Here is a 25,187-nt window from a genome sequence, read left to right as displayed (position 1 = left end):
ATATTCAGAATGTAACACTGCTCACCATTTGCTGCTACAAGTACTCTATTTGTTGCTACAACCTAATCCAGTCTGCCACCATTTCTTGGGAGACAGTGTAATAACCTCCTAATTGGTCTCTCTGCTCCACCTCATGCTTCCTTATAATCTATTTTCTACACAGCAATTATAGGAAGCTTTAATAAAAGGAAATTAAATCTTATCATTTTTCTCCTCATATCCCTCCAGCTTTCCCATTACATTTAAAAGGTAAACCTACCTGACCTTCAGAGGCCTTATGAGATATCTGGGCATGGCCTCTTTAGGCCATTTCCTGTTACCTCTTCCCTCTTGTTGTTTTTTAGTTGCTCAGTCGTGTCTGGTTTTTTTGTGACCCCACAGAATAGCCACCAGGTTCCTCTGTCCATGGGATTTCCCAAGCAAGAATACTGGAGTGAGTTGCCATTTCTTTTTCCAGGGGATCTTCTGGACCCAGGGATTGAACCCATGTCTCCTGTATCTCTTACATTAACAGGCAGATTCTTTACCACTGAGCCACCTGGAAGACAGTGCTATAGCCAATTCAACCTTCTGTTCCCTGTTGCTCTGATCCCAGGGCCTTCCATTGAAAGAAAGCAGATTCACACAAACTTCATTTTATGTGCTCTAATCTTGATTTATTTTTCTTTTTAATACGTAGAAAGTATTACCTGAAATTCTATGGGTTTTTTTCTCTCTCTGTTTCCAGAATACAGAGGTTCTGTTAACTTTCTTGATTCCCGTAGCCCAGAATCAAGGACATTATTTGGCACATAGTAGGTGCTCCAATTTAGAATCTGAAAAATGGATAAATGACACAGAGGCTATTGACATGCATATCTTTGGAGAGTTTGCTGTAGGATTTGCCCATAATTTTTCTCACCATGATGTGATCCCTCAGTGTGATTTTCCTCACCTGTTAGAAATCATTACTGTGTTATTTTTCTCGCTGACGACCTAATCTGATTATATTCCTCTTTTTCATTTGGGACCTTCTGGGAGAGCATTTAAAGAACTGATAGTCATCATTCTTCTTAAGTAGGAGGAGTATGACTTTCTAACATTACTCTTCTGTGAAGTCCTCCCTAACATTCAGTCGTTGAGATGAGGCCTTCTTTCTATTATTATAGCACTTTGAATATGGCTTTATGCATACTTGGGCTTCCCTGGTAGCTCAGAAGGTAAAGAATCTGCCTGCAATGTGGAAGACCTGGGTTCAGTCCCTGCATTGGGAAGATCCCTTAGAGAAGGGAATGGCTACCCTCTCCAGTATTCTGGCCTGGAGAATTCCATGGACAGAGGAGCCTGGCAGGCTACAGTCCATGGGGTTACAAAGAACTGGACTCAACTAAGCAACTTTCAGTTTTGGATTCCCTGGTGGCTCAGACGGTAGAGTCTGCCTACAATGCAGGAGACCTTGGTTCGATCCCTGGGTCGAGAAGTTCCCCCAGAAAAGGAAATGGCAACCTGCTCCAGTATTCTTGCCTGGAAAATCCCAGGGATGGAGGAGCCTGGTAGGCTACAGTCCATGGGGTCGCAAAGAGCTGGACATGACTGATCCACTTCACTTTCTTTCTACTTTCTATGCATACTCAGTTTGCTAGATGATAACAGTTGCTATTTATATCTGTCTTATTCATGTTGCCTGGCATGTACCATGTTCTCAATGACAGATAGGTGGATAAATGATGATTGATTGGGTGAATATACGGAAAGATAGATGTGGGTAGAATAAACGCCAACACATTGACATTATGGAAAGTAGTTTATCCACAGAATTTCCTCAGTTGGGGGGTTGACTCAGGATAGCTCCAGCAGTACCTGTGCTGTGACTATTTAGTGTCAGGACTTTAGAACATTGATACTGTTAGGGAGAAACAGACAACCAAGGAACAGCAAAGAATCAGTAAGTCTGGGTCTTCTACATGTGTGTGTATGTCCCTTCACTGTTGCCCTGAAACTATCACAGCATTGTAAAATGGCTAAGTGTGTGTGTTTTAGTAACTCAGTCGTGTCTGACTCTTTGTAACCCTATGGACTGTAGCCTGCCAGGCTCATCTGTCCATGGAATTCTCCAAACAAGTATACTGGAGTGGATTGCCATGCCCTTCTCTAGAGGAACTTCCCGACCTAGGGATAGAACCAGGGTCTCACCATCTGAGCCACCTGGGAAGTTAATCAGCTATACCCCAATACAAAATAAAAAAATGTAAATAAGACTGGGTCTGGATCTTTACCAACACCAAACCTTTTTTACTCCATTTTTACTCCATTTTGTGTTTTTTATGTTAAATTTTGTATCTTTTCATTTTATGTATTTCTAAACTGATTTTTGTCATTTTAGTTAATTTTACTACTTTTGTCTTTTAACTTCCTTATTAGATATATAAGTGATTAGTTCACTACCTTTTCTCTGTATTTACCTTTGTCAGTGAGATTCTTACTTACCTGTTGTCTCCAAGGGAAGAAATCTCATTTAGCACCTAGTTTCAGGTTGATTGGAGACCACGGCCTCAGACAGCCTCTGTTAAAGTATGCAAATACATACAGTTTCTGTGGGGCTGCAATCCCAAACCCTACAGTCTTCAGACAGGAGATCTGAAGGTGGCCTTGGGAGAGTGTTAACAAGAATAAGAGCTTCAGATCAGTGTGTAAGCTATTATCAAGTTGAAGTGAGGCAAAGGGGTTGCATGAGGATGCTATCTCTCTACTGCCCTGGAAGTACCTCCATAGACTCTAGAAGTGTGGGAAACCTTAAGCCTATCCCTCAGGCTGAAGCTCCAACATAAATAAATAGTCTTTTTACAGGAAGGTGAGGATGTGTTTCAGTCTGCGATCTGTGCATTGCTCTGAGGGTGGTAGCCTACCAAGAATTGTCTCTGATTGTTACAGTCTTGTGGAGACCAGAAACCAGCCTCTTTGACTGCCAGGGTAACCTGATCAATAAGTACCACCAGTGTTCCTGTTGGCTTTCCTGAGTCAGCTGCAAGCTGGGCAGTCTTGTAGGAAAATGCCTTGACTGTGCTTGCCTGCAGGTCTCTGTGATGCAATGAGAGAGTTCCTTGAAGAGCTTTGGAACATGTTCACATTTAAGTTGCTATCATGGGATGTTATATTTGAGCCTCTTGGTAACCACAAAGCAAAAACGTGTAGTAGATACACAAAAGGAAAGGAGAAAAGAATCTAAGCATAACACTAAAGACCATCGTTGAGCCACAAGGGGAGAATGCTCTTGTTCCCTGGACCCAGACAGCAAGCAAGGGAGTGTCACACCACCTGAGCTTTTTTGTTTCAGCAAGGCAGTGAGACAGTGCAGAGACTGCTTTCCCCACCTGTCCTAACAAGTCAGCAAGAGGGTCTAACTGGCCTGCTTGTGCTAACTTCTCTGGTAGCTCAGATGGTAAAGAATCTGCCTGCAATGCAGGAGACACAAGAGACATGAGTTTGATCTCTGAGTTGGGAAAATCCCCTAGAGAAGGGAATGGCAACCCACTCCAGGATTCTTGCCTGGAGAATTCCATAGATAGTCCATGGGGTCGCAAAGAGTCAGACACAACTGAGCGACTAACACTTGCACTTTCACTTGTGCTATCAGGGGGTAGAGAGTGCAAAAATGGTGTCCACTAACGCCTCTGTCTCTGGAGAGTTTCAACTGTCTCCTGCCCTTTCTGCAGATGCTTTAAAATTAGCAAGTGAATCCCCTTCACATAAAGGCTAGGCACTTTTCAAACTGCTGCTGATATGAATGAGAGCACGTGCAAGCCCTTTAAAAGGTGGATCTCAGTTCCATATGTTCCTTTGGGCCCTTTAAATGATTTCCCATTTATTGTCTTGCCAGGTGTTTTGGGGCCTTTTCTTTCTGGTGCAGATCCCAAGGGCTGGGGTGCCTCGTGTGAGGCACAAAGCCCTTGCTCCTCTGAGAAAAATGCTGGACTGAGGAGATCCCTCCCAGCTGTGTGTCACTATGCTGAGTGGGCTTTTGGAAGGACTGTTAAATATGGTCTCTCCTACCTTCCTTGATGTGGTCCTTTTATCTTTTGTCATGGAGCAGCAGTTCATCTGGTTTACAGTTCTTTCTCAGAAGAAACTGATGCATATGTAACTACCCCAGAAAGAGGTGGGTCCAGCATCTTCCTATGCTGCCATCTTGAACCTAATAACTATTGTTTTAATCTTCAGCCTCAGCTACTCTGGCAGTCCTAAAACATGCTGACGTTAGTAATGAATGGGAAGGTTATGCAGTTGAAAGTAAGTGTGATCATTAATATGATCACTCACACATACTGAAAATTGTTTAAAAGTTTCACCATCCATTTCCAGATGCTTAAGCAATTATAATACAATGTAACAACATAATGAAATAAAATAGTATTATAATAAAGAAAAATGGCTGAGATGGAATAACTTGGTTATTAAAATTACACTCCTAGAGATGGCACTAAAGTTTATGTTGCAGTCTTAGTAGCCTCCTATATTGATCAGTCCCTTTTGTTTTGAGCTGGTGCTGGTTTATAAGCAAAAGTTAGAAGATTTACTGGATTCCCACTTGACTCAACAAAGGTTTTTTATCATAAATCATATTATTGGTGACTGGAAAAGAGATATTTAGATTAAATTTTAAATTGTACATTGGCATACTTAAGGTAATTACATTGTTTCTTCCTCACTTAGGATTTAAAAGGGAAGATAAGGTTTTTTTGTTTGCTCCAAATTACATAATTTGTTTTGTTGATTCTAAATATTTGAGTTGTGAATTTAAGAAAAACCAAAGGAAGGAAATATATAATTCTTCAATATTTATGTGTACAAGTCACATTTTGTTATTGTTCTTCAGTCGCTCAGTCATGTACAATTCTTTGCAACCCCATGGACTGCAGCATGCCAGGCTTCCCTGTCCTTCACTATCTCCCAGAGTTTGCTCAAACTCTTGTCCATTGAGTCGATGATGCTGTACAAGCATCTCAACCTCTGTCGCCCCCTTCTTCTCCTACTCTTAATCTTTACCAGCATCAGGGTCTTTTCCAGTGATTCAGCACTTCACATCAGGTAGCCAAAGGGTGGACTTTCAGCTTCAGCATCAGTCCTTACAATAAATATTCAGGATTGATTTCCTTTAGGATTGACTGGTTTGATCTCCTTGCAGTCCAAGGGAGTCTCAAGAGTCTTCTCCAGCACCATGTTTTAAAAGCATCAATTCTTCCGCGCTCTGCCCTCTTTATGGTCCAACTCTCACATCCGTACATGACTACTGGAAAAACCGTAGCTTTGATTAGATGGACCTTTGTTGGTAAAGTGATGCCTCTGCTTTTTAATACACTGTCTAGGTTTGTAGTAGATTTTCTTCCAAGAAGCAAGCATCTTTTCATTTTATAGCTGCAATTACCATCTGTATAGATTTTGAAGCCTAAGGAAATAAAGTCTGTCACTGTTTCCATTGTTTCCCCATCTATTTCTCAAGAAATGATGGGACTGCATGCCATGATCTTAATTTTTTAATGTTGAGTTTTAAGCCAACTTTTTCATTCTCCTCTTTTACCTTCATCAAGAGACTCTTTTGTACCTCTTCACTTCGGATTATTCTGTTTAATCCTTGGAATGAAAAGATTTTATTACCCCAAATTTTCATCTTAAGAAACTGACTCATTGCCACTCAGCTAATAAGTAGCATAATCAAGATTTAAACTTGGCTTTTATCAACCCAGTATTAGTTATCTTTCCATTACATTAGGCTCTCTGTATTAACATAGTAATTGATTTTCTTGAGCTTGGAGAATTTTGATTTTTGTTTCCTTGTATTTTATTATAATGGATTTATTGAGATACCATTCACCTTGACCATACAATTCACCTACTTTAAGTAGTGGGTGAAAACTCAGTGGTTTTTAACATATTCTCAAAGATATGTACCCATCACCACAGTCAATTTTAGATCATTCCCGTCACCTCAAAAAGAAATTCCATACCTACTAGCAGTCAGGTTTTACTGTAATTCGGTAATTCAGCCCTTTTTATTGCTGAACAATATTCTATTATATTGATTAAACCATATTTTATTTATCCATTCATGAGATTATGGACATTTGTATTTTTTTGACCTTTTGGCTATTATGGACAATGCTTCTAGGAGCATTCATGCACAAATTTTTCGTGAAATTATGTTTTCATTTCTCTTGAATATTATACCTAGAAGTAGAATGCAAGATCATGTGGTGACTCTGTGTTAAACATTTTGAAGACTGCCAGACTGTTTTCCACAACAGCCTCACCATTTTTCATTATCATCAACAGTATATAAAGATTCAGCTTCTCAACATTCTCATCAACACTCTTTTTTATTATATACATCCTAGTGGATATAAAGTGCTCTCATTGTGGGTTAGATTTGCATTTCCTTGAGCACTAATCATGTTGAACACCTTTTCATGTTATTTTTTTCCTTTGAACCTCTTGTACACTTTTTCAAAGAAATGTCTCTTCAGATTTTTTTGCCCATTTTCAAACTGGGTTGTTTGTCTATTATTCATTTGTAAGAGTTGTATATACATATATATGAGTCCCTTATTCAATATATAATTTGCAAACATTTTCTCATATTCTGAAGGTTGTCTCTTTTTCTTGATGGTATTCTTTAAAGTACAGATTTTTTATTTTGATAAAATCCAATTGTCTATTTTTTAAGAGTGTATGTCTTTCTACCGGTCAGCTACTGGAGAGCAACAGTAGTTCATTTGTCATAATCAAAATTACCTGTTTTCTACTATACCAGACAAAGGTTAAATGTTTTTGTTTTTTGAAAGTCTGTTTTTCTTAATTATCAAATTTACTGGATTTTAAGACGCAATTGTGAAAAGCATCATCAAATCAATAATCACTTTTAGGAGACATGGATTGTTGCTCTTGTTCAGTTGCTCAGTCATGTCTTACTCTGTGACCCCATAGACTGTAGCATGCCATGCTTCCCGGTCCTTCACTGTCTCCCGGAGTTTTTTGAACTCATGTCCATTGAGCCGATGATGCCATCCAACTGTCTCATCCTCTGTTTTCCCCTTCTCTTCCGACACTCAATTTTTCCCAGCAACAGGGTCTTTCTAGTGACTTGGCTCTTTGCATCAGGTGGCCAGAGTATTGGAGCTTCAGCTTTATCATCAGTCCTCCCAATGAATATTCAGGGTGGAGTTTCTTCAGGCTTGACTGGTTTGATCTCCTTACTGTCCAAGGGACTCTCAAGGGTCTTCTTCAGCACCACAATTTGAAAGCATCAATTCCTTGGTTCTCAGTCCTCTTTACGGTCCAACATGGACTGTTGACCCCATCCTGATTTCAGAAATGCTAAAATGCAGGGGAAAAGCATCTTAAGACAATGAAATATACATTTGGCATTGTAATTTAGTGTTGTTGAAATTATTCAGTTTGTTTGAAATTTAATAGATCTTTACTACGTGGGGCATATTTCACACTAACAAGGGTCTGTGTCCTCGATAAGAACCAAAACACATTAGTAGGTTTTGTTTATATTTCAGATAATTCTTCTAATGGAAGAGGGATTCACTTTATTAATCAAATGCAATGTGGTCCTCTTCATTGTCACAGATGTTTGTTGGTGTTAATACCAACTGCAGTTTTTTTTTTTTTTAATTCTGCTATTTATGATACACATAAGCTTCTGGCAAGAATAGTAGAAAAAGGTTTAGGGTGAGGTGAAAACTACCATTCTTCTGCCAAAGTAAGAAAATGTTTCACATTCTTAGCATACTGTAGTTGTCACTCTTTGCCCTTAAGTTTGCATAGTGTCACAAAAGTTTCATTCATAAGGGAAAACATATTTGAAATAAAGTATATCAAAATTAAGAAACACAAATTTTTAACTTTGTTAAAATTATTTTAAACGTTTCTATGAGTTTTCAGTCTGTAAAATTAGCAGTTTAACAGATGGAAAATATTCCCACATATAAGGGTACCATCTATTCATCAATTTATTCAACAGATACTAAGTACTTATGAGATGCTAAACAGTAAGCTAAATAATGGGTGTGAAGCAGTGAACAAAACAATCACCTCACCAATAGCACTTATAGTGGGAAGAGACAAATGACCATCTATCAGTATTCTCTCTCTACATATATACTTTTTTCTTTGTCCTTTATATAGGCACCAACACAAATATATGCATATAGAACATGTACATATTCATTTTATATATATACACATATATGCATATGCACATGATATATACACACATATATATAGGATAAATGTATACCACATTATGTATCTATGTTATAGCAATGTCAGTTGCTGATATATGTACATATATAGTATGTATGTTTTTTATATGTGTATGTTATCATGTTATGTTAGGTGCTAATAAAAGTAATAAAACTTTATGAGAAGACAGAGAACTATGGAAAGTTCTACTTTAGAAAGATCCCTAAAGGAGATCTTTTAAAAATCTCTCAAGGAGAGATTCTCTCATGATGTGAGATGATGTGAGCAGAAGTCTGGATGAAAAAGGAATTGAGCATTCTTGCAGAGAGAGGAGCAAGTGCAAAGGCCCTGTGGTGAGAGTATATTTTTCATCAGAGAATGGGGTGGCTGGATTGGAGGGAGGGAGGGTAGGGTTTAGGACAGGGGTGAGGTGTGGTGGGAAGAAGACTGATATTTCATACATGTCCTAATATGGACCATGCCTTTTACTTAGAGCTACAAAATTATTGGGGGGGGGGGGTTTGAGTAAACGCTAATGTGATTTAACCTAGGTTGTAAAAGAGCTACTCTGAGTGCCATGTAATAGAGACAGAACATAGAAATCGGAAGATCAGTAAGGGAGGCTCTTACAGACTTCTGCTCAAGATAGGGTGATGGCTTAGATTAAGAAACTATTATCAGATATTGACAAAGGGTCAGTTTCTAGATCTAATCTGAAGATGCTTCAGATAAGATTTGAACATTTAAATCCATTTATTCAGCAAATAAATATTCAATGACAGCTAAATATCCTTAGTTGTTCTAGACATTAGGGATGAAGCAATGAACAAAAAGACAACAAAGGTGAAAAAGTAAAAACTCAGTGCACAAATACCTTACTGAGGGAATCAGATCATAAATGAAGATAAATAAGTGAAATTGTATAGCATGTTAGGTAGTGATATGTGCTAAAGAGTAAGGCAAAGTGGAAAAATTATGCTTTGTGCAAAATCAACACAATTTGCTTAAGGAGCAGACATGGTGATAAGAGGAAATGAGGAGTCAGGATTCTGGCCTGTGTTGACGGAAGAACTGAGTTGTTGTTTATCAAAGTGGCAGCAGTTTCTATACTTTAGTGTCCATAGGCTTGTTGAACATGCTTGTGAAAATAGATTTTCTTTCTTTCACATTATAACTTTAGGAATACCCTCCAGTCTTTCTGTTAAAACATATTGACACACTTTGTTCCAAAACTTTACTAACTAATTATGTTGGCACATGAGATCGAACCCATGTCTCCTGCATCTCCTGCACTGCAGACAGATTCTTTACCACTGCACCATCTGAGAAACCCTTGCCTAAGTCTTGGGAAACGTAGTATGTTCACAAACATCAGCTTTGGCATCAATTTGGATGTGTTTGATGTACTCCTTAATGGGTCAACAACTTTGCCCTGCTATTTAAGTTGCATATGCCTTAGTTTATTTATCATTGCATAGATAAAAATCATACACACTACTAGAGTTGTTATAAGGATTAAAGAAAATTATATATGTAAAGTTTCTGGCTCTTAGTATACAGTGAGCAAATATTAGCCATCCATGAGTGATAGCTATTATTAATAGGTATATAGGTATAAGTCAAATGCCTAGAGCATGTTAATGTATAATGATCTGTTCATTCTTAGTTCATACCGCTGCTAATAACTTGATACAACTAGCTATGCATTACATGCCATATGTTATAGTAGATTTTAAGCATTACTAATGAAAGTAATGCATGTAGCATAAACAAAATTTTTTATTTTGCTACAATACTGAGACACATGACTGAACTCTTGAAATAACTATGTATAGTTTTCTGTGTCAAAATTTGTTGTTGATAGGTTAACGACAGATTGAATAAAATAATTACAATAATTCCATTTTGATTTATTTGAAAAGACTAAATATTTAGGAATCTGTTTTTTTATTTGGAGAGATATTTGTATCACCTAGAACACAAATTTTGTGAAATGTGTCACTAGTTCTTGGTGAAGCTTGCAACCACCATGGATATTTTCTATTTTATACTCTTTTACATTGATTATATCTTGCTCATTGTTCATATAAGTTCTTATATGGGTTACCCTTTTTGATTTTTCCAGTGGTAATTACCATATTCAATGTTCTTGCTCCTTTTTTGCTGTTGTGTTTTCATTTCAATCTCCTAATATTTTTAAATCTTTCTTGTAAAGTTTATTAGCATTTCTTAGATGATTTCTTAGACTTCTTACTCTCTTAAGTCAAGTTCATATTTATAAAACAGCAATTTTTTAAAAATGACCAAAATATGTAGTCTTTTTAATTAAGCAAATAAATGTGTAAAATTTGCCTTAAAAAGCAAAATTGTATTGAATTCTTACAAATATCTCTATTTTCAAGTTCAAAAGAGATAACATTCAGTTGCATTTGAATGACTTTAACTTTGTTTTCAAAATGTTTAGGTACACTAAATGACAGAGATGCATTTCATTTTTTCTGAAAGTTACTGACAAGACTCCGTATTATTACCTTTTTTTGCTAATTTATTGGATATATGGGTCATATGAAAATTATTCTTGGTTAAACCTTGAGAAAACATGGGGAAAAAAGAGATGATTATATTTAAGGAGAAAGAAAAGAAAGAAGGATAAAAATGGATGTAATTTTCTCTTTCTCTTTTCTAGCCCTAGGAAAAGATAAGGATTTCACGGATGAATCAGAGCATGCTAATTATGACCGATCTCGCCTCATTAAAGACTTTGTTCCTAAAAATAATTCTGAACCCAAGCCCAGATTGCCTAAGGTAATGCAAACTAAACAATCTGTAAGTCATTGAAGTCTCTAGCATCTAAATTCATACAGTTCTTTTTAATTTCAGTTGATATTTCCTGGAGAGAATGAGGTTGCACAGGAGTCAAAACTGAAAAGTTATGTGTAGACATCATATCCATTTATATTATCGATAGAATTTTATAAATATTCTAAAGCATAAAATTATTCAGTAATTTTTTAGAGGTTTATTCCATCCTCTTTCCTGTTTTTTGAAAGACACCATGGTTTAATGAGAGCATGAATTTTATTATCAAGTGGGCCAATATTTGAATTGCAGTTCCAGTACTTATAGTTGTGGTAACTTGAGCAAGTCAATCAAACTCACTTAGCCTTGTTTTCATCATTTGTAAAATTAGAATCGTTGTCAGCTTGACAAATTTTTTGTTTTTCTTCAAGTTTTGTTGAGATATAATTGACACAGCACTTTATAAGTTTAAGGTATACAGTATAATTATTTGACTTACATACACCATGAAACGATTACCAGAATAAGTTGAGTAAACAGTCATCATCTCATATAGATGCGTATTTCTTATAATAGAACTCTTAGAATTTACTCTTAACAACTTTCATATATAGCATACAGCAGTGTTCATTATATTTATCATGTGTATAGTCCATGGGGTCGCAAAGAGTTGGACACGATTGAGTGACTTTCACTTTCATTTTTCACCATATAGAGGTATAATGTAGTTATTGACTCTATTCCCCACACTGTGTATTTCATACCCATGACTCAGTTACTTTGCAACTTGAAGTTTGTACCTTTTAATCTCCCTTACTTCTTTCCTCCCCTCCTCCCCCACCCCGCCCCTCGGCAATCACCTGTCCTCCCTGTCTATAATTCTGTTTTATATTTATCCTTTTATTTTGTTATTTTGTTTTTTAGATTCGACATGTAAGTGAAATCATACAGTGTTTTTCTTTCTTTCTCTGCCTGATTTACTTCAGTAAGCATAATGCTCTCTAGGTCTCTAGGTCCTTCCGTGTTGTCACAAATGGGAATATTTTATTTTTTATGGCTGAGTAATATTCCATATGGGCTTCCCTGGTGGCCCAGAAGTAGGGAATCTGCCTGCTAGGGCAAGAGATGTGGGTTCAGTCCCTCGGTTGAGAAGATCCCCTGGAGAACCTTTTTAGTTTGTTGATAGTTTCTTTCACTGTGCAAAGGATTTTTAATGTAATGTAGTCCCATTTCTGTATTTTTGCTTTTGTTTCCCTTGTCTAAGGAGACATATATAGAAAATATCTTTGAGACTAATGTCAAAGAGCATGCTGCCCATATTATCTTCTAGAAGTTTCATGGTTTTGGGTTTGCATGTACATCTTTAATCCATTTCTAATTTACTTTTGTGAATGGTGTGAGAAAGTAGTCCAGTTTGATCTATTTGTATGTAGCTGTTTGGTTTTTCCAACATCATTTATTGAAGAGACTGTCTTTCCCATTGTATGTTGTTGCCTCCTTTGTCACAGATTCATTGTTCTGTTCCATTGATATCTGTGTTTGTTTTTGTGCCAGTAGCATGTGGTTTTGATTACTTTAACTTGTAGTATAGTTTGAAATCACAAAGCACGATTCCTCTTGGTTTGTTCTTCTTTCTCAAGATTGTTTCTGGCTATTTGGGCATCTTTTGTGTTTCCATACAAATTTTAGAATTATTTGTTTTAGTTCTGTGAAAACTGCCATTGGTATTTTGATAGCGATTGTGTTGAATCTGTGGAAAGCCTTGGGTAGTATGATCATTTTAACGTTATTAATTCTTTCAGTCCATAAGTATGGCATTAATATATATTTTCACCTGTTTATCTGGTCTTTAGTTACTTTCATCAGTATCAGTTTTGCAAGTATGTCTTTTACCTCCTTAGATAGTCTTATTCCTAGATGTTTTATTTTTTTTGATGCAACCGCAAGTATGATTTTTTAAAAATTTCTGTTTCTAGTAGTTTGTTTGTTGTTAGTATATAGAAATACAGTATTTCTGTACGTTAATTTGTAGCCTACAGCTTTACAAAGTTTCATATCATCTGCAAATATTGACAGTTTTATTTATTCCTTTCCATTTTGGGTTCTTTGTGCTTATTTTTATTTTCTGATTGTTGTGGCTAGAACTTCCAAGACTGTGTTAAATGAAAGTGGTGAGAATGATCAGCCTTCTCTTGTCCCTGAACAAATGCTTTCAGCTTTCCACTGTTGAGTGTGATGTTAACTGTGGGTTTGTCATATATGTTGAAATATGTTCCCTCTATACTCATTTTGATGGGAGTTTTTATCATAAATGGATGTTGAATTTTGTCAAATAACTTCTTCTGCATCTATGGAGCTGATTATATAACCCTTATTTTTCAGTTTGTTAATGTGGTGAATCACACTGATTTGCAGATTTTGAAATATTATGAAAAGTTTCTATAACAACTTGGATGTTGAGAATACTGTGTTGAAACTATAATTCATCAACAAATCACTGGGTTGGGGTTCAATTTTAAAAATCTCTGGTTCCAGCAATCCCACCATCCCTCAAAACTCTTTTGTGGGTTCTTCAAAGTATCTGAATAAAGTCATCCAGCACCAAATACCATCATCCCCTTTTGATGCTTTCCAAGACAAATATTGACTCAGTCCAAGTTCACTTCATGTTTTCTTAAATTGCTTATTGGTTAAAGTGGGAATACCTTAGTAAAAGAAATTTGGATGTTAACATAAGGAATGACTTAGCTTTTAGTTGTCACTGCATGGGCAATAACCAATAATCAACTCCTTGAAAATATCTTTTTCTGTGATATTTGATTTGGTTTGACCTGGATTAATTTTACAAATCCCTTCATTCATCACCATCAGTGTGTTAGTGATGAAATATGGCACAATTTAAATCTTACTGTTGTAATGATTCTGAGCTGTAATAAGTAGACACAGAAATAAATATTTGTGCCAGGTTTATTCATTCATCTTTGGTTTGGTTTTGTTAAGTAAGGATACTGTTTTTTTGCTGATATTTCTTAGATTGTCTTCACAAATCAGTAGTTTATCTCCCGATGTTTACTTCATTTGCCTCTCTATGTACTATCTGGTTGGCCCTGTGGATGTTTTGAGAGTTGAGTGGCTCAGTGGTAAAGAATCCACTTGCCAATGCAGGAGACACAGGTTCAACCTCTGGGTTGGGAGGATCCCCTGGAGAAGGAAATGGCAACCCACTCTAGTACTCTTGCCTGGGAAATCCCCTGGACAGGGGAGTTTGGTGGGCTACAGTCCATGGGGTCACAAAGAGTCAGACATGATTTAGCAACTGAACAATAACAAACAACAGCTATCTCTAAAGCATTGTTCCAAGAGACCTGAGCCTGAGAGAAGCCATAAGAAAAATTGAGGAAAAGCAGATATTTTACCTTAAGATACTTTTAGCACCAATGAGTAGGAACACAAATATGATATGCTTCAAATAATTAAAAAATGAATTAAGATTAAATAAAATTTGTGTTATCTGTGTCTTTAAAAATTAGCACATGCCACCATGTTTTCTTCCCTTTATGATTTCAGTCTCTTTTCATTCTATGCTTTCCTTCCCTCTCTTTGGGCTTCCCTGGTAGCTCAGTCAGTAAAGAATCTGCCTACAGTGCAGGAAACCCAGGTTCGATCCCTGGATCGGGAAGATCCACTGGAGAAGGAAAAGGTAAATCATTCCAGTATTCTTGCCTGGAAAATCCCAAGGACAGAGGAGCCTGGTGGGATATAGTCCATGGGATTGCAAGAGTTGGACACGACTTAGCAACTAAACCACCACCGCCAATGATACCTTCCATTCCATTTCTGCTCAACAGTCACCAATTCCCAAATCTCTAGACTAGACTTGAACTTTAGAATATTCAAGTTAAGAAGAAATAATTACACCTGCACACATCTTTTGTTTTTTTGACAGCAAAATAAGAGAGTGGTGTGTGATGATGGTAATATACCACGGTCGTCCAGTCCAGTAATCCTAACCTAAAGTCCTGTTAGTTCTATTACACTTCTATTCAAATTTGAAAATGTAGTGCATCATCTGGAGGTTTTTGGATTCACTCTCCTATCTTCTATGAAAATATGTCCACTTTCATCCATTTTATAGGTTAAGGTGCAGCACGAATCCAACTTGAATAAGTAGTTCTATTCCAAAAGAAGAAAAAAGAAGTTTAAAATACATTTAGCTAGGCTACTTCTTGAAAAGCTAATCTATAAATGAAAGGCAAAATAATCCTCTTAGGTGTATTCTTTATGTACATTTATCAGAGAGAACCTCAAAAAAGCAATGACCTATATATCTATTGTTTGAACAAGTATCTGAATAACCTTAGTTTATAACTATGCTGTTGTTGTTCAGTTCTGCTGTTGTTTGCTTAGTCATGTCCAGCTCTTTGTGACCCCAAGGACTGCAGCATGCCAGGCTTCACTGTTCTTCAGTAGTTACCAGGAGTTTGGTCCAACTCATGTTCATTGAGTTGATAGTACCACCCAACCATCTCATCCTCTGCCATCCCCTTCTTCTTTTGCCTTCAGTCTTTCCCGGCATCAGGGTCTTTTCCAATGAGTCAGCACTTTGCATCAGGTGGCCAAAGTATTGGAGCTTCAGCTTCAGCATCAGTCCTTCCAAAGAATATTCAGGACTGATTTCCTTTAGGACTGACTGGTTGGATCTCCTTGCAGTCTGGACTCTCAAGAATCCAGCACTACAGTTTGAAGGCATCAATTCTTCGGCACTCAGTCTTTTTTATTTTTCGACTCTCACATCCATACATGACTACTGGAAAAACAATAGCTTTGACTATAAAGACCTTTGTAGGCAAAGTGATGTCTCTGCTTTTTAATACGCTGTCTAGGTTTCATTGCTTTTATTCCAAGGAGCAAACATTTAACCTCCTCTTTAACCTTCAATAAGAGGCTCTTTAAGTCTTCTTCACTTTCTGTCATAAGGGTGGTGTCGTTTGCGTATCTGAGGTTATTGATATTTCATCCTATCATTAAATGATATGCATATATATATGTGTGTACGTGTATGTACATATATTTTAAGTTGGCTTTTAGGAAATTGACAACATTCATTCACTTGTGACCTAGCAACTTTCATATGCTTCAAATTAGCACATATTAATCTCTATGTATCTAGATGTATGGCTGAAGATCTGTGCATTATGTTATTTGCTTGGGATAACTGTACTGGTTGCAACCTGTCCTATGCATTTTATACAGTGTAACTGATATTTTATTTCTTCATAAAAGTTATTCAGTTACATTTTAGAGATGAAAAAACAAGTTTATAAAAAGTCAGCAGAAAGGGAACAAAGATTCACAGAGGAAAATGACTCCCAACGTAAACTACATTGTAAATCATGACAAGTGTTAGATTATAGAAAACAAATAGAAATTTCTAACAAGATTGCCATCAGCTATAAAAACTAGGTTCTAGGAAATAACTCCAAATGTGTCAAAGTGGTGTCTTACATTGAATTTATGAGTAAGTCCTGTTGAGTTTATCAATAGTAAAAACAAATAAAATATATAGAAATCCATCTGATTAGTTTACTGGTTATTGTATAGGTAGACTATACATCTGCTTGAGAATTTGTTTTGTCAGCCATTGTGCAAACATTTCCTGAATGATCTTGAGTCAGTGTGGTGAATTTTGCTTTGACCATAAATCCACTGCTTCTGATAATTTTGTGAGTCAAATATATTTGTAAGATACTACAGTTTGCTCTAAAATTATCTTCAGTAAAATGAATTATTTCTTTAGAATGTTTTCTTCAAGTTATTAACTTTAGGCACATATCATTTACACTAAAATTCCTTAATATTTCAGAGATTAAACTCATGATATTGATATCTAATATGACAAAATGATATTGATAAGTTAATAGGACATATTTTTTGTTTATTTTTAACCCACTATGAGCAGAGTTTGACACCACAGGACAGAGGACAGAGAAAGATGGCAAACATGGACAAGTCTTGCTGTCCATGTAGTGGGATGCAGTTCAGGAGGTGGGCATGCATATAAATGGAGAAAGCTAAGAGGCTTTAGAAATTAGAGATTATACTGGATATGAGATAAGTCTAGATTTATCTAGCCTCAAGCTTTATAATAAAAGCTGTATTTAAATATCTCTGGGGCATTGCAGTAGATAGAAAATTGGCCACAGCCCTTCCCTCTTCCCTATACCTACAATATTTTCAAGGAACTTTGCAGGTTCTCCCATCCAGCAGGTACACTCTTACTGGACTGGCCTTGGGCTTTGATCAATAGATTGCCTGCAGAAGTGACAATGCCCCAGTGCTGAACCTTGACCTTGAAAGATCTTGCACTCCCATTATTCCTCTTGGGATTCTGCCTCCATCATAGGAATGTGGGAGCCATCCTGCAAGAGGATAATAAGGACTGAAGCCTAGTGAGTCCAGTTGTCCCAGCTGACACAGAGATGTGAAAGAATCCAGCTAGAACCCACAGAAGGTCTAGCTGAGACCAGGAGAACTACACAACTGGGCCTAGCCTGCTCACAGATTCCTGAGCTAAATAAAAATTGTTTGGGGATGGTTTATTTCTCCACAATACATATTGGAGCCATAAATATTAGAGGGTAGCATATTTGCTGACACCAGTGATTGTAAAAGTAAAGTGAATTCTTTCTCACTGGAAAGGGAACATTTGCAAAATTGTCCCCGAGTTTTCCACACATACCCATGTTATAATTCTATAGAGCCCAAGTATATCTTAATGTCATAACCTAAATCACGAGAAATCTAGGGATCTAACATTTTCTTAAATTATCTTTTTTAATAAAACTTTATTTACAAAAGTAGTTTTTTTATACCTTTGAATCAGTGCAGAATTCCAAGATTACCTTCCATTAACCATATGTGTATTGTTAGCAATGTTCCAAACACCCATTAACATTAGTGAAGAAAAAAAAAAAAATTAGTGAAGAACTAGCTTTTTTAAAGGCAAGTTTATTTCCTTTCTAACATTTCGACAAAAAGACTCTGTCACACATATGTAGACAAGAAAATTGAGGGAGAAAATTAATAATGTAATGTGAGAAAAGGAGCGATTCTATGGATTTATAGACTGGAGCACCTGGGCAGACTGCAAGCAAAGTTTTAGAGGAGAGAGGGATTCTTTTTAAGATGATTTCGGTAAATATTTCCTATCTCTGTCTCATTAGTATAGAGAGAACTATGAATAACACAGGACGATAAGGTCCGATAACCAACTGGATGGTTCTGAGAAACAAAATCCCTTTCTCCATCAAGGAATCATATACTTCATACCAGTTGAGGCTTCTAGATGTGGACAGTTTACTGAGAATGTCTGTGATTAATCTAGATTACAAGGAATGAAGCTGTGAAGCAGAATCAGTGGCTTGTGTACTAGACATTAATGAAGAGTTTACTGCTGCTACTGTCCCTCAGGATGCCAAAAATAACTATAGATGTTGCTAATAATATCTGAGAATATAAATCTATATTTCAAATTATAGTGACTCCCTCCCTTAAGGGACTTCGGGTATCATATCAGACAAGAAAGGGGTTATAGACCAGGAAAATCCTGATATGAATATTTTAGCAGTTCATTAAATTTGAATCACAAGGCCATACAATTTGACTGTGTCTACTTTCATTGGCAGATGATGTTCATCTTTAACTAAATTGGTAACAGAAATAATTTTCTAAGGCTGGAGAAGCACAGATCATATAATGGTGATGATGCAGGCAGATGGTCTCTATGGTCTTCTACAGTGTACCTTTCCTGTGAACATTGGCAGTTGTTTAATTCAATTCAATGGTTCTTTGTCTTCAAATAATGTATAGGTGTTAATATTCTGAATTTGCATACTTTGCCCCAGTAATTATAAGATAATATTATTTTAAAATACAAGGTAAATGACTAAACTTGACCCAGTATGGCTGCTTCAGCTGACGAGTATATGTGAAATTAAATACTAATTATTTGCATTTATTGAGATAGTTTCTAAAGAAAATGCTAATATTTCCCTAACTTAGGACCTGAGATAATACTTGTTTATATTTAATAATTTCATTGTGGGAAACTGTACCCTAAATATTTAATTTTTATGTAAACCATGGGACATGCAGGAAATCATTTTGGTTTCTTAATGTTTTTGCCAGTATTTTAAATTTATCTTCTTCCCTAGTTTTAAAAAGACTCCTTTTTAAGCAGTCTAACAAATACCTGATCTTGTCTGCAGACTCTTTGATGCTGAGGGGAGCATTATCTTCCCTGTGACCATAGAAGGCCTGTCCCTCAATTGTGCTGTTTAATCACTTACCTTGACCCTCAGAAGCCCTCATCAGAAAATGATGAGGGTGTGTTCTATACTTGCTAATTGCTAGTGTATAATTTCCCTAAGATTTAGCATAAGATTTTCTAGAACCCCTCCACATTATCTATGAGTTGTTTAAACCCAAATGTGTTCATGTGTTCGTGTATGTATTGTAATAAAAGTAGCATTTCAAATTGTAAAGACATCAATCTTTTAAAAAATGTGCAAATGTTCTCACAGTAACTGATCAGTAATTTGGAAGAGGTTATGGCACCCCACTCCAGTGTTCTTGCCTGGAGCATCCCATGGACAGAGAAGCCTGGGAGTCTACAGTCCATGGGGTCACAAAGAGTCGGACACGACTGAGACTCACTCATTCTAAAATGTTTTCAGGCTTCCCAGGTGGCGCTAGTGGTAAAGACCCCTTCTGCCAACACAGGAGACATAAGAGATGTGGGTTTGATCCCTGGGTCGGGAAGATCCCCTGGAGAACGGCATGGCAACCGATCCAGTATTCTTGCCTGGAGAATCCCATGGACAGAGGAGCCTGGTGGGCTACAGTCCATAGTGAAAGTGAAAGTGAAGTCGCTCAGTCTGTCCGACTCTTTGCGACCCCGTAGACTGTAGCCCACCAGGCTCCTTCGTCCAAGGGATTCTCCAGGCAAGAATGCTGGCGTGGATTGCCATTTCCTTCTCCAGGGGATCTTCCCGACCCAGGGATCGAACCCAGGTCTCCCTCATTGCAAACTCTGAGCCACCAGGGAAGCCTAAATGTTGCATGTGCCCAACGTGGGGGTTGAACCCACAAACCTGGGATTAAGCGCCCCATGCTCTACCGACTGAGCTAGCCGGGTGCCCAAGAATACTAGAGTGAGTTGCCATTCCCTTCTCCAGGAGATCTTCTCCACCCAGGGATTGAACCCAGGTCTCCCACATTGTAGGCAGACGCTCTACCACCTGAACCAGCAGGGAAGTCACGGTCCATAGGGTGGTATAGAATCAGACACGACTTAGTACTCACGCAAAATGTTTTCAGATGCCTACTTCACATCTTACACCGAAATGAATTGAAGAGCTAGTTAATCAATTATAAAACAAGCATTTTTTTTTTTCTAATCACAGACTGGAAAAATGGTTTCTCTAAAGGGATTTTCTACACAAGCAACAAAATTAATCATGGAAATCTTGATGGAGTTGACTAGATACTTACTAGTATCAAAATTACAATAGCGTTAAGAAGAACGAGATAAATTTAAGATTCTACATATAGAGTATACTAGAATATACCAAAGGTTGGTTAATATTCTTAATCTACAAATACATCATAGTAATATAATTGATAAATGCACAAGTAAAAAAATAATTAAAAAGCAATACAGTTTTAACATGTAAAGTGATTAACAGAACTAGTAATTGCAGAAATACAAAAGTAAACAATTTTTAAACCAAATAATTATAATTATATATATACAATTATGTATAATTATAATTTAAAAAATAAAACTCAAAATTGATACTATAAACTGTCACTTTTACTTTTTGTTGGTAGATATATGTATTGATCCAAATTTTCTGGAAAGTAATTTGACAATAAGGATTAAAAACCTTAAAATAATCTTTCCTTTGACCCACTTCTAGGAACTTATTCAGAGAACATAATTAGATGTTAGCCCAAATAATTGTTTAAAGATGTTTCTCACACTGTAATTTGTAAGGGAATTGTGGGGGAGGGAATATAAAGCACTTAAATGTTCAAGAGTAAAAAATGAAATTAAAAGTAGTAATGCCTTTAAATAAGGTGATATTCTATTGAAAAATAAGTCCCCAATTATTTAAGGATGATGTGAAATGATCACACTGTATAACTATGTAATAAGAAAATGGTTTTAAAATGCAGTTTGATACCATCTATATAAAAATAATATAGCTCTTTTTCATAAATAAAATTATTAGCATTGTGTACAAAAGCTTAAACTGATTGGTCAAATTCACATGACTTAAAGTTTATTTCACATATTCTTATATGTAAGCTGTTAAGTATTACACTACTATAATTCCTATCTTAAAAAATCTCACACAGCTAGTAAATGGGCATATGCAGAATTTAAAATAGGATGGTTCTGTTTTCTACAACTGCTTTTCCACTTTGCTATACTGGTGAGATAAGAGCAATTCAGGACTTCAGCTTTTTAGTATGTTAACTATCATTAAATAGCATTTAGATTTTCCCCTAGGATGTACTCATCACTTATACATCAGAAGTGCTCTCTCTCTCTCTCTCTCTCTCTCTCTCTCTCTCTCTATATATATATATATATATATATATATATATATATATAATCTAATTTAATTCTCATAATAAGGAAAGTAAGTAGTAGTAGTTTTACTAGTGAAGAAAATCAGATTTAAAGAGGTGAGCTTTTGCCCAGCCTCTGAACTCAGCGGCAGGAACAGAATTGGATTGTAGCATGTTTCTTTATCCTCAGTACTCTATGCTTTTCTGACTTCAGCTTAATAGTTAACTATAATAAACATACTCATATATTAATCATATAGTTCAAAAATCCAAAAATGTTGCTCTGAAGTAGGTGGTTCTGTATTTTAATATTGTGTGACTAACCCTCTACATCCCAGGAGTGAACTGACCTATTTGTAATTTACTCTTGTATCAACAAAATAAAAATTTACAGGGAGCTTGTTACAGACTTAATATTTCTAGCAAAAGAGCCACAGAGGAGGATGTGTATACTCCTTGGGGTTACATAATAATCAGCGATCTAAATGTTTTCAAATGCATCTGCCACACAGTATGGGAACTACCCTTGTAAATCTGGGAAAAAATAAACTCCACAAAACTCTACTCCTCCACAAAAGCCCCTACAGCTATGTCTAGAGCAGGAGGCTAGATCAAGAGACATTTAATTATGAGAGTAAATTTAGGTGAGGGATGGCTTTGTTGGGATTGTTGTCTTTTTGTTCCCTTAAAGACTATATGGGGAAAATGTGCCTGTTTAGGAAGTCATCTTATTTCATAAGCGATACAAGAAAACAAACAAAATGCCATAGATGTTTTCTCTCTCCTGGAACTAATATCTTGGTAATTAGACACAGAACAGGCTTCTTCAATCACCAGCTTACTGGTTGTCCCCACGATCATTTAGCTTATCTTGGGAGATCTCCTAAGCCTCCCTGGAGGACTTTAGCTCTAAAATGAAAGCTGCAATAACTTGTCTGCAGAATCTTACATACATTTATGGGATGTGAAAGCAAATTTAATAAATTAATGTGTGGGCACACCAGTTAAATGGTGCGGATAATTCTTCTGCTTGATATTTATACAGTCAGTCAGTGATAGGCTCACATCAAACTCTACCTGCTGAGATGCGAGGGTAGTCAGTGAAATCAAATCAAAACTAATGCTATTTGAACACAGCTGAAGTCAATTCTACTTCATTAATCTCCTAACTTGAGGCTCTCCAGGTTGTGTGTGTAGCAGAAGGAACACTGGACTGGGAGTTGGAACATTAATAAAAATAACATGAAATAATTACAACAGCTAACATATATTAAGGATCCTTCAGAGATTTTGTTGATAACCTACCTCCATTTATATTTGCAACTCTTAAAAAGTTGGGTATCTTTTTACCCCTTTTTCAGGGGTGAGGAAATGGAAGTTGGGAATGGCTAAGTATCCTGTTATCATACAGCTAGGTAAACAGTCGGCAGGAGGTCTGTAGAGGCCACCTCACTGCCAGGCTCTGTGCTGTGCTGAGCAGCATACTGGAGGTGTGCACAAGAGCCTGGAGAACCCACGAGACAAGTCCATCAAGTAGTTAGAGAACATGTTCACCTCACTCAGGAATCCTCATGTTCACTAGGGACCATGGATATTATGCTTTTGTCAGTGTTTTCTGCTTAAGAAGAAACTATAAAATTGAGGTTCCTATGCACAAATCCTAATAAACCATGAAATACTCACCCCTTTTCAGCTGCTTAAAGCCCTTCACTGCCCCATGCCCTTTGCCTCCATTCACACTGGCCTACAGACTCCTTCCTGCCAGCAAATGCATCCATCAAAATATGACCATTCTGAGCCACTATCACTATTTTAAAAGGGAAGAAAATATCAACAAAATTAAGTATTCTTGTGTTTATTAAACAACTTCTGAAACTTGTAGAATTTAAAAAAATTGTCTTGTGACCGTTGACTTCTTTGCAAGGTGCAATTCAAGATTCCAGGTGATGATCCCAGTCATGGAGACCTGCATGATTTTATTAACCCCTTGATGACACAGACAGTGTAGACATAGGGATTACAGTACTCTTCCATTTGTTGTTTAAAGGTTTCGAACTCTTGTGTGACATTAAAATGTTCTATTATGTGGGATTAACTAGAAAATCCATTTTTAGCATGCTGATTAATTCAGGGCCATATCCATTAAGTGGCTGATTCTTAGTGCAGTGTCTTGTCAGTCTCAATTACAAGCTATCCTGTGGAGGTTTTCTTGACAGAAATAAATATAACCTTCTGTTGCATTTTATCCTGTCAATGTTAATCACAGAAGGGCAAAATTGTTCAATTCTATTTATTCATTTATTATTTTTTTTTAGGTAACAATTACTTGTGTTGTTTTCAGTTTACAATCACACTTCATCATTTTCATCCCAGAGTCAATATAATACAATATCAAGTAACAGATACAGGATTTTTCAAAAACTACAAATAGTTCTGTTGTAACTTTCTATAGTGAAAAAGAAAATGTGGCCATTTACATGAACTGGAAAAAAGTATATAGGCAACCTCACTCAGCTATCAAAAAAACATTACCTATAAAAAAAAGTTCACCAATAAAAAAAGTTTTTGTTTGTCAGACCACTATTATTCAGGCTGAAACATACCTCCCACCGTTTATGTTAATCTGCCCAACTAATTCAAATAACCTAAGAATATGCAGTAGATCATTAAAAATTGACAGTAAAATCATCAAAATGTCACTGACATTATATAACTAAATGCCATTTAGATGAATCATACGTAGACACTATTAAACAATGACACATGAAGGCAGCCCCCTACTTCACCCTATAACCACTCCCCCTTAAAATAAAGTAATAAAAAAAAATACAGAAGTTCTTATAAAGAGATGATGTGTTATCTTTTTTCCCCTTTTAATCATTATTCAGACTCAGGCATTTAAAGAGTTGTCTAAAAACCCTCCAGTCAAATGCTTTGTGCAGCATTCAATATGTAACACTCTAGCTAATGGAAAAAGCAGGAGGTGGAAGGGAGAACTTTCTGTTGTCAAGCTGAAGAGTGCTTCAAAGAAGATTGTCATTTGAAACTCTGTTGTCAGCAATGAAGGATTCCAAATGCAGCTGAACCCAGAACTCTGACTGTGGTATGTTTAAATAAGTATATCAATCTAGGAATTCTATTTTACTTTTCTGTTTCCTTAAAAATATGTAAGAAACCAACTAAGAATTATAGACATTGATTTAAGAATTGGAGATGAGTATATCTATTCTTTCAAATGCTAGAAATGTCTTTTTTAAGATAAGAAATATATGGTCTAAATGGATATATTTTAAGCATCAGTGTTTATCTCACATAACAGATGCTGCCTCTCTGAAGTTTTGACTATTTTTAAATGCATTTGATTTTTGATTTCAATGAAATAGGTATTCACAAGTTCTACTCTAAAATTTATTCTTGATTCAAAATATTTATAAAGTATAATCACTTACAAAAGTATGTCTTTTAAAGATGTTCTTAAATTATTTTCTATACAAGATATTTTAGTAAATAATATGTCAAAGTCGAAT

The 25,187-nt window shown here is 36.3% G+C and overlaps 1 protein-coding gene and 1 non-coding gene across 2 annotated transcripts in view; one reads left to right on the top strand and one right to left on the bottom strand.

Annotated features, from left to right (window-relative positions):
* Positions 1-25,187, top strand: part of ANO3 (anoctamin 3) — a 210,480-nt gene that overhangs the window by 10,053 nt on the left and 175,240 nt on the right. The window contains exon 2 of the mRNA XM_065944652.1: positions 10,910-11,028. The gene's annotated coding sequence lies outside the window, so the exon portion shown is untranslated. The remainder of the gene's footprint in view (positions 1-10,909; positions 11,029-25,187) is intronic.
* TRNAK-CUU (transfer RNA lysine (anticodon CUU)) lies at positions 20,146-20,218 on the bottom strand. Its single transcript has one exon. It is a non-coding gene; the product is annotated as a tRNA-Lys (tRNA).

The sequence above is a fragment of the Muntiacus reevesi genome, chromosome 9 (genome assembly GCF_963930625.1).
Source record: "Muntiacus reevesi chromosome 9, mMunRee1.1, whole genome shotgun sequence".
NCBI lineage: Eukaryota > Metazoa > Chordata > Mammalia > Artiodactyla > Cervidae > Muntiacus > Muntiacus reevesi.
This window is presented reverse-complemented; position numbering and strand designations above follow the sequence as displayed.